The sequence below is a fragment of the Cervus canadensis genome, chromosome 2 (assembly GCF_019320065.1).
Source record: "Cervus canadensis isolate Bull #8, Minnesota chromosome 2, ASM1932006v1, whole genome shotgun sequence".
NCBI classification, from domain to species: Eukaryota; Metazoa; Chordata; class Mammalia; order Artiodactyla; family Cervidae; genus Cervus; species Cervus canadensis.
Window position 1 is genome coordinate 26,681,011 of NC_057387.1, and position 11,228 is coordinate 26,692,238.

Sequence of the window (11,228 nt, forward strand, 5' to 3'; positions counted from 1 at the left end):
GGAAGGTTCAAGGGCATTTCATAGGAAGCAAGAGTCTGTGACAGAGCCTGGGAGACCAGGAGATGGAGTCGCGCCAAATAGAGGTGTATCTGACAGCTTCTCCGGAGCCCTTGGAGGGTCTGATTGCCATTGAGATGGAAATCACAGAAAACGTACATTCCCTACTTTGTGCAAACCATTTGGATGGACAAACAGACTCTAAGGGCCTCTAAGGGACCCCAGACATTGTCTTCTCTACAGTCTCTTCCATGTCTAAGATTCGTTATAGTCAATGAGTTGTTTGAGGTGAGTGTGGGATGTCTAAATTGTCTAAATAAAGACTTGAAAAAGGAGAGGAAATGGTGGGACTTTCTATTAAATAGCTTTGACGGGCTTGTAGTCTGTGGACAAGAAAGCCAAAGTGCTCTGTATAAAGTGACCCGGGGGGACCTAAAGGAGCAGCCACGATCCCTGGGCCAAGTGCACCATCACCCCAGTGGGGCCAGGTGTCGGTGTTGACGCTGCTCTGCAGGCCTGGGCGTGGGCAGCCCGCTCCCAGGCCCAGTGGCTCTCATTGCCTGGGGCGCTGGGAGGCAGTGGGATGTCAGGTAGAACTCAGATTCCAGAAGCAGGATGCTGCCCAGGCTTCAGTCATCCCCTCCTTTTCACTCGTTATCAGTGGAAAGGAGAGAAGCCAGGGGCAGAGAGCCTGATAAAGACGCCAGTCTGTGCACATGACCTTGGGCCTTTTAAGTATTCCCAAGGCGATTCCACTTGCCAGGGCAGTGCAAAGGATCGTACTCAAGGCCAGCCATGGACAGGGCCGGGCTGGCTAATAGTACCTTCTGGGGACTGGTAGTTTCTTCTGCATTGTTTTTAATCTGGGGCGTCATCGTCAGTAATTCATTACCTATTTATGAGAAGCACTTGAATAACACCTCACGCACCGCGTTAAGCTAATTACTTGGACTGACCCCAGGTGGCATTTTTTCCTGAAGGTGAACCAGCCTCTGCTGCTGCTGGCCTGGGCTCATTCTCTCTGAGGAGACACAGGTGTGTAAGGAAGGCCCCTCGGCTTCTGGCCCACAGCCGGATCCACTCCCTGCAAGTCCAGAACCTGTCTCCACGGTTGCCGCAGAAGGGGAGGGCCTCTTCGAGTCATCAAAAGACGGCAACATTAGTCCATCTTAGTGATCAGGGTTTGAGCTAATCATGCCTTTTTATTTTCTGCATTTCTGATGCTTTGACATCTGGGGGCCTTGCTGCCCCAGGAGAGCCTGCCCGCCTCAGGGCTAGCTAATTCCTAGAGGTGGTTAATACTCACAAGCAATATTCCTCATAGGCAAAACAACCCATCCAGAGCCCGTACCCAGCCTCCTGCCTTATCCGGCTCTCACACTCAGGACCACTATCCATCTGCCCTAATTACCCCAGGGTAGGGTACTGGACAAGTAGAGATAGCCCCAGCATCCCAGATGCTGCTGAAATTATTCAAACTAGCCATCCTAAGCCTGCTTACCCTTTTCACAAGAAAATAAAGGCTCCTGCCCATGTGTTCCTCCCACTCTCCCTACCTCCTGACTGACCCTGGTGCTTCTCTATGTGACTGTGTATGGCATAGGGTACCCCTTCCTCTTGGAATTACCTTCCTAAAGGTAATTGCCCCTTTATCTGTTGGCCTTATTATACCTGAATAGTAATAAAACCTACATCTTTAAAGCAGGATCTCTACTGTAGCTGTGCTCATTTGTGAACCATACAAATGATCAGTCAGAGAGAAGGAATTAATGTTTATTGTGCTTTTTTTATTGTGTGGTAGGCATTGTAATAGTCATTTAAGTCTGTTATTTAATAGTATTTTCCTGGTAATTCTATAAATTAGACATTTTACAAAAACTCAAACAGTTTAAAGTGGCATTTCTAAGGTCACAGAGGCTAAATCCAGGCCTTCTGGCTCCCAGCCAGGCTTTCCCACTGCATTAGTCATAGACAATGAAGACAGATTTTTTCTTGCTGTTTCTTTATTCCTTCTTCCCTTCTCTGATTAATGATCACTGCACACCCCATCCTCTACCACTTTTCTTTCCTTCCACCTTTCCCTTTGAAGTGAAGTGTTAGTCACTCAGTTGTGTCTGACTCTTTGCGACCCCATGGATTATAGCCCACAAGGCTCCTCTGTCCATGGACTTCTCCAGGCAAGAGTACTGGAATGGGCTGCCATTTCCTTCTACAGGGGATCTTTCCAATCCAGGGATCAAACCCGGTCTCTCATACTGCAGGCAGATTCTTTACTGGCTGAGCCTCCAGGGAAGTCAGCCTTTCTCATTGTCTATCTTTTATCTATCTATCTACCTACTTATGTATAAGAAGCTGTTTTTTTTTTTTTTCCATCAACCTGTTTCTATTTTTTAGAGTTTATGGAAGATCAAACTAAACACCACTTAGTGATTGTTCATATCCATTCAGTGGCCTGAGAAGTGGGGGCTGCAAACCAGCCCTCCGTGGTGGGCTGAGCACTCTGATTGTAAGTAGGGAATAGCTGAATAGGCACCCAGGGCACCTGTGCCTTCAGGCCAGTCTGGACTCAGGTTGAGTACTAGTGAACTTGGGAGCTGGAGCAGTCCATTCACCTGAAATCTCTCCTTGGTCACAGCCTTTTCAGCTGAGCCTGCTCTTCCTTTTCAATCTCTTCAGGATCCCTTAGAAGCTGAGATCAGGGATAATTTCTGATGGGGGTTTACAGGTGGTGGTGCCATGTATGCCCAGAACTTCCCGGGCCAGCACCCAGCACATCAGACCCACTGAGTGGGCTCCCTTGTTGCTCCACACAATGGCAATGTCCGCATAATGCAGAGGAGAGTCTGTTATGGGAACGATGGTTAACACAAGACTCCTCTGTGAGAGGCTGGTGTCAGCCCTGGGATCAGTAACCACTGGTAATCTCGGCTCCCTGAGGGCTGCCTTGGATCTGGTTAGTGAAGGTTCCAGGAGTGGAGTGCTCACAATAAGAGGCTCCAGCGGCAGCAGCAAACTTCTGCACAACTCTCTGGCCAGTGTTCCTGGGGAATAAGACACTGACATCAGCCAGGTTTGCAATGACAATGATGGTGAGAGCTGCCAACAGAAGTTTTACCCAAGTTCTCTCCAGTGTTATGTTGCAGGTGCCACAGAGATTCCTTTTGTAGAGGTACTGTTCAATTTGTAAGTCAGGGTTAATGCTACCTAAGTGAGTTTCTGCTGCAAGGAATTTGGGGCCATCCTTCTTTATCTACAGGATGTCAAGGACTGCCTTTAAGTGATTATGGAAATGCTGAACAATGCCGTATGGATCCCTGCTGAGTAGTGCAGACAGGCCCTATCTTTCCCTTTAAAGAAAAAACTTCTTGGCAGTGTTACTTGCGTTATGTGTTTTTCAGCTATGTGAAAAGTTGAAAAAAATAATTTGTAAATTCCATGATATAATAAAATTTTTTTTCTTTTGAGTACAAAAACTTTAGGTTCTGAATTTAAAAATTATTTTGACATTTTAAGTTCAGTAATAAAATTTCAAGCATATGTTTTGTTTTAAATGCTTTTTTTTAAAACACCAGGTCCAAGATAGATTAACAGGTCTGGATTTATGCTCCCATATGAATTAACTATAAATTCTGATAAAATATATGAAACAACAGATTTCAGGAAGTTGGATCGTGTAACAGAAGACAGATCCCTGAGATGAAGGAGACCAACTGGGTAATTAATCCCCACTGTTGCCCTAACTTGCTGCCTAAAGAGAGTTTTCAGGCCGTGGCACAGGGAAGACAGAATCAGTCAGAGCCTAGAGGGCCTTCTGCACTTAAGAGGGAGAGCTAGGGGTTAGGGAGGCAGAGTAACAGAGATGAGCAAGCTACAGGTAAAGAGAACTCTAGAAAAACACAGAGGCTTCTCTTGAGTGTTCGGTTAAGTTCTGTTCAGTGCATGTGTGCGAGGAAAGAATCCCTTGCATGGATTAAAGGGGGTAATACTAGAGTCACACAGTAAATAGTACCTGTTATGACCAGCCAGGCTGGCAAACCTCATAATCTATAAAGCATTGGGTAGTGTAATTGGTCTGGTCTTGCCTCAGTAGCGGGGGAAAAAAAACATCCTGGATTAAATGCTGCTCTGGTTGTGCCAAACAAAGCTTAAAAGCAAGACCTGAAAGCCTCAAACTGCTTCCAGGTATTTTGTGTTCCAAACAAAGGTCAAGAGTATTTATGAAATACACAAATATGCAGCATCCAGTAAAGTACAATAACTGGGATCCTGTAAAAGTTACCAAACATATAAAGTAGCAGAGGAATGTTGCTCATAAGGAGGAGGGAAATCTATCAGTTGAAATCTAACAACTGATACAGATGATATAATCAGTAGAACAAACAAAAACCTCTTCAAAACAGTGATTCAAAAAGCTCGGGGTGGCACATCTATGATGGAAAACAGTATGAAGTTTCTTTAAAAAACTAGATATAGAGCTACCATATGATCTAGCAATACCACTCCTGGGTATCTATCCAGAGAAAACTATAATTTGAAAAGACACATGTACCCCAATGTTCACTGTAGCACTATTTACAATAGCCAGGACACAGACGCAACTTAAATGTCCATTAACAGAGGAACGGAAAAAGAAGAGGTAGTACATATATACTATACATACATACATACTATGCTATACACATGTATAGTATATATATATATACTATGTATGTATACAATGAGATATTACTCAGCTATAAAAAAGAATGGAATAATGCCATTTGCAGCGACTTAAATGGACTTAAAGATTGTCATACTAGGTAGAGAAAGTCAGACAGAGAAAGACAAAATAGTATATCACTTACATGTGAAATATAAAAAAAATAGTACAAATGAAACTATTTACAAAGCAGAAGTAGAGTCACAGACGTAGAAAGCAAACTTATGGTTACCAAAGATTAAAGGGGAGGAGAGAGATAAGTTGGAAGATTGGGATTTACATAAACACACTACTATATATAAAATGGATATTAATAACTAATAAAAACACTGTATAGCACAGGGACTGCTACTCAATACTCTGTAATGACCTATATGGAAATAGAATCTAAAAGAGAGTGGATACATATAAACATACAACTGATTCACTTTGGATAGCAGAAACAAATTCAACAATTAACTATACTGCAATAAAAATTAATCTTAAAAAGCTCGGGGGGGAAATTAAGCATATTAACAAGAGAAATGGAAGATATAAAAGAAATCCAAGTTGAGCTTCTAGAGATGAAAACTATAATGTCTGAAATAAAAAAATATGCCAACTAGAATTAACAGGATTAACAAAAGATTAGACATTGTTGGAACAAAGATTAGTGAACTCAAAAAAACTCATGTGAACTCATAGCATTATGAGTGAACTCATAGCATTAGAAACCATCCAAATTTGTTAACCTCTAATGTGCAATGTATAATCGGTTGTTAATCCTATCCAGTGTACTTTTTCATTTTTTGGTTTTCATCCTCAAAGTTTTATCCATGTCTCTTTTATATTGTCCATGTTTCTACTTAAATTTTTGAAACTATGAAATTCAGTTATAGTCACTATTTTAATGTCCTTGTCAGCTAAATTTAACATCTGTATCAATTCTCTGTCATTTTCAAATGGTTGATTGATTTATTTCCCCTCATTATGGTTATATTTTTCTGTCCTTTGAATGCCTATGGGGTGGGAGGTGGGAGAAGGGAGGGAGGTTCATAAGGGAGAGGACATATGTATACCTATGACTGATTCATGCTGATGTACGGCAGAAACCAATGCAATATTTTAAAGCAATTATCTTTCAATTAAAAATAAATTCATTAAAAAAATAAAAATAAACATTAGGAGTAACATCTAAAATGAGATCATGGAAATTGAAATCTAAGTGATGAAAAAAATAAACTAGTTTGTTGAATATATGAATAAATCTCTGAAAATCTATTTCATGTAGAATATATTTCTCATAATAAATAGAATATATATTTTTAATTTGATTTTTTCATATAAAAAAGAAATGAACATCTAATACTTTTTTACTGGATACTAGACATTGTGAACTGTCTTGTTGGATGTTGGATAGCTTTGTATTCCTTTCAATATTCCTGAGCATTGCTTTGGGCTGCAGTGAGAGTCACTTGGAAGTTGTTTGATCCTGTTAGGTCCTCATTTTAAAACACTTTGTATGGGACCAGGATCATGTTTACTCTAAGCTCGTTGCTTCCCAACACCAAGGAAGACATTTCTGAGTATCCTACCCAGCACCCCAGGGTCATGACGTGGGAACAGCACTCTCTGAGGTTAGTGTGAGCGCCAGGTTCTTCCCTCTCCTCCGTGGGAGTGGTCCCTTCCTTATTCTCGATGCTCTCCTCACATCAATGCACTCATCACTGTTGTACAAGTCTTTAAAGGGACTCTGAGCATCTCTGCAGCCCTCTCCTCTCTGGTACCCTCCATGATAAGCTCTAGCTTCGTGTTTCTGGACATTCAGAGCAATGTCTCCTTATCTCATGTGGTCTGCTGGGACTTTCTGGGTCTGCCTTTCCTAACCACAGTAGGCCCAAGGAAGTAAGCCTTGTTTGTTCCCTGTCTATCAGGGATCAGTGTCCTCTGTTGCCTTGTGTGAAATGTCTCAAACATCGTTTTGTCCAGTTTTAAAGGTTCAGGCAGAAGGATAAACCATGTCACCATTATTTCATTTTAGCTAAAAGTATAAATAGAACTCCTGGGTGATTTACAAGTAATTTAATTATTGATGTGGTTGGCTTTATATCTACCAGGTTGCTAGCTGTTTTCTGTTTGATTTGTTCTTTTCCCTTTTTTTCTTTTCCTGCTTTCATTTGTGTTAATTATTTCTTCATGATTTCATTTTATATCCATTATTAATTAATTCATTACCTTTTTAAAAGACTGTCTTTTAGAGCAGTCATAAATTCATAGGAAAATAAAGAAGAAGGTAGGGAGATGTCCCATGTATTCTATATATGTATGCCATACATTCTTAGTCTTCCCTGTTATCAATATCCTGTACCAGAGTGATGGATTTGTTATAACCGATGAATCCACAATGGCACATCATAATTACCCAAAGTCCATAGCTTACTTTAGGTTTCACTCTTGTGGTTGCAAATTTCAACAAGTGTTCGGACAAGTGTTTAGTGACATGTGGGCTTCCCTGCTGGCTCAGACTAGAGTAAAGAATCTGCCTGCAATGCAGGAGACCTGGGTTCAATCCCTGGGTCAGGAAGATCCCCTGGAGAAGAGAATGGCTACCCATCCCAGTATTCTTGCCTGGAGAACTCCAGGGGTCAGAGGAGCCTGGCAGGCTACAGTCCCTGGGGTCACAAAGAGTCAGACACAACTCAGCGACTAACACTTACTCTCAAAGAGACATGTATTTATTGTTATGATATCATACAGAGTATTTTCACTGCCCTAACAATGCTTGGTGCACTGACTATTCATCCCTTCCCAACCCTTGACATCCACTGGTTATTTTACTGTCTGTAGTTTTACCTTTTCCAAAATGTCATATTGTTGGAATCATACAACCATATACAGACATAGCTCTTTTAGATTGGTCTATTTCACTTAATAATATACCTTTATGGTTCCTACAGATCTTTTCATGTCTTGATGGCTCATTTCTTATTAGTATAGAGTAATAATCCATTGTCTGGATTTACCACAGTTTATCCATTCACCTACTAAAGAACACCTTGGTTGTTTTCCAAGTTTTTGCAATTATGAATAAACATCTGTGTTCAGGTTTTTGTGTAGACATATATTTTTAACTCCAAGTAAATACCAAGGAGCACAATTATTGGATCATGTGGTAAGAGTATGTTTAGTTTCATGAGGAATTGCCACATTGTCCTCCAAAATGACTGTACTATTTTCCATTCCCACAAGTAATATGTGAGAGTTCCTATGGCTCCGCATCCTGAATAGCATTTGGTGTTGTCAGAGTTCTGGACTATGGCCATTCTCACAGGTGTGTGGTGGTCTCTTGTTTCAATTTGCGTTTCCTAAGTGACATATGAGGTAGAGTATCTTCACATTATGCTTTTTTGCTGTCTTTGGCCAATTTTCTAATGGGTTTTTTGTTTTCTTATTGTTGACTTTTACTAGTTTTTGTATATTCAGAGTAATAGTCCTTTATCAGATATGTCTTTTGCAAACATTTTCCTCCAATCTGTGGCTTGTCTTTTCATTACCTTGACCTTCTCTTTCACGAAGCAGAAGTTTGAAAATAAAGTCCAACTTATCAATTATTTCTGTCATGGATTGTGCCCTTGTTGTTGTGTCTAAGTCGTCACCATATCCAAGTCGTCCAGGTTTTCTCCTGTTATCTTCCAGGAGTTTACAGTTTTGTGTTTTACATTGAGGTCTTTAACCCATTTGAGTTAATTTTTGTGAAGGGTGATCTGTGTCTAGATTCATCTTTTTTGCAAGTGGACGTCCAGTTGTTTCAGTACCATTTGTTGAAGAGACTGCTTGCTCCAATGTGTTGCCTTTGATCCTTTGTCAAAGACCAGTTGACTGTGTTCATACGGTCAACTTCTGGGCTCTCTATTTTGTTCCACTGATCTATATCTTTCCAGTTATGCAGTTTTCTTGGCATCAGTATCGAATTCTGGACCCAAGATCTCTCTTGCTGTCCCTGGGGGTAGAAGATTTTTACTCCTACTCGTCTTCTAGCAGTGATGGTTCTTTGCCTATTTCCTGGGGGAGAGTTTCCTGTATTCTCCCAAGAAACGTGGGTTTTACTCCTTCTCTTCTCCCAGAAGCTATGCATCTTGAGGGTGCACTCTCTCTTCCTCACTAGCTTAAGGCTTTTGTTTCATAGGAGAAAAGGATCCAAAGAAGCAAGCAGGGCTTTGAGCCTGTCCCACTCAGCCCTCATTACCTTCTTCCCTCCTGTGTCAGAGGAGACTCTCATCAATCTGCTGCCATGCCTCCATTCTTTCTTGTGAGCACCTGGGAGAGGCTCAGAAAGAGCCACTTACAAGTGAAGTGAGTTCTCCTGGTGTTTAGGGCCCCCACTGTTTCAAACTGATGTGCTGACCCACTCTTGGCCTCCAAGAATGTGTTAAGCTCTTAGTTTACTTTTTAACTGTTTGTTTAGCAGCCTCCTCATTCTCCCAGGCTCTGCCAGAGGAGAGACACTGTGTGCATCCCACCTTGCCTTTGATGGACTTCTTCCTCCTTGGAATTTGGTTCACCTAGTTGCCTTGTTAACACAGATCACTTGTGGGCTCCATAAAAGGTATAATTTTATAGCTTATCCAGCTTTTCCTAATGGTTAGGGTGGAAATAACTTTCTTTCCAGCTCTCTTCATCCTGAGAGAAAACCTCATTTTCTTCACATTGAATTCACTCTTTTCCTTAATGGCCAGAAGAGGTGAATTTCCTGTTCCGCACAGAGGAGATTGAGGTCTTAGAGAGGTTATGCTCCTCAGTTGGCAGGTGGTGATGCTGGGACTCCTCAGCTACCAGCAATCTGTGAGATCTTCACTGGGGTGGCAGGGCAGGAGGAGACAGCAGAGAGCCTGGGGAGTCCTGGGAGGCATGGGAAATAGAGGCTGCCCAGGAGGTGAGATTCCATCTATTCACACCTCAGTTGGAGGCAAGAATCCGGCTATCAAGGAAAACCAAAAAGTTTGACTGGGTGGCTTTCTGAAACATCACTGGGCAGGAGCTGGTCCACCCAGGGTAGGGGAAGGAGGATTGTGGAGGACGGTGCTGAAACACCCTCGAAGCTCTGCTCTGGGCTTAGGATCCAGGACCGTGCCTCACTCCGCCCCCTCCACTGCCTGCCCACCTGGTCTTTGTAGCTGTGCACTCTTCCACTCCCAACCTTCTCCACGCTCATCCACGATGCAGACCCACTAGCCAACTGACTGTTTCTCAAAAATACCCCTTCCTTTCCGGACATTGTCAACTTCTTCAAGGTGTTCCCCAAACCTGCAGTGCCCTACCCAGCTACCACCCATGCCCTCAGTTCTTCCCATCCAAAGCTGAGTATGGGGGAACTGTTCTGTGTGAATGTTTGTGCCCACGAGAGTGAAGAAGGCAACTGTGGGCATCATGTATGTGAAATGAAAGAAAGGCTGTGGATGTGAATGGCAGGAGAAGGGCACTTCAACAAAGATGAGGGATGGTCCCGAGGACACTCAAGGGGAGGAGAGGTGGGCAAAAATGGGATTGCTGATTCTATCACAATTCTAGAGCAGCCCTGGAGAGATGTCTCATCCATTGGCACTACTGTTTTGGCAAGATGTAAGTGTCAGGCTGCAAGTGAGACAGAGTTAGCGCAGCAAGTTAACAATGACAGCCTTTATTGGGGATGCTCTTCCAAGCTGGCTGCATAAAGAGGTACCCCTTGGGGCTGCCTGCTGCAGACAAAGTAGGGGCACCTAGGGAACGGCTTGAGGGGTTGGAGAAGGTCTAATGCCAGAGTGGATGAAATCTCACCAATAGGGATTCAATATTTTACCATGTCCTCCATCCCGGGTCATTTAAAGTGCAAATCTTTCTAAGAAGGGTGATATGTTTGATTCCTTTGGTCTGTCTTTACATGAACAGCAAGGGCTTTGAATCCTTTAGAACTGAGTTCAAATCCTGACTCTACCATTTGCCAGCAATGAATGCTGTGAACCTTTTGTTTTTTACTTTGGAACTCTTCTGAGCATTTATTTCCTCTTTGGTAAAATGAGGATAATGACACACATCTTACAGGTATGTGAAGATGAAGTGAGGTGTGAACCTAAAATGCCTCACAGAGCATTTGCCACAAGAATCATCCATTCACCCCTTCATTCAGCCAATGTTGATTGAACACCTACTAAGTGCCAGGCACTGCTCTACATGCTGGGGATTCAACAGTGAATAGAGCAAATTCACCACCATCATGGAGCTTGTGTTATAGAATAGAGGAATAAAAAGTAAACAGGTAACTATATATCAGATTGTAAGTGCTCTGGGGAGGGACTTCCCCCTTGGATGAGCAGGTAAAGAATCTACCTGCAGTGCAGGAGATGCAAGAGACACAGGTTTGATTCCTGGGTCAGGAAGATCCCCTGGAGGAGGGCATGGCAACCCACTCCAGTATTCTTGCCTGGAGAATGCAAAGGACAGTGGAGCCTGGCGAGCTATGGGCCATAGAGTCTCAAAGAGTCAGACACGATTGAGGTAACTTAGCACACACGCAGGC

At 42.6% G+C, this 11,228-nt stretch overlaps 1 pseudogene; it reads right to left on the reverse strand.

Annotated features, from left to right (window-relative positions):
- Nucleotides 1-2,431: 2,431 nt before the first annotated feature.
- LOC122428614 lies at nt 2,432-9,950 on the reverse strand (annotated as a pseudogene).
- Nucleotides 9,951-11,228: the final 1,278 nt, after the last annotated feature.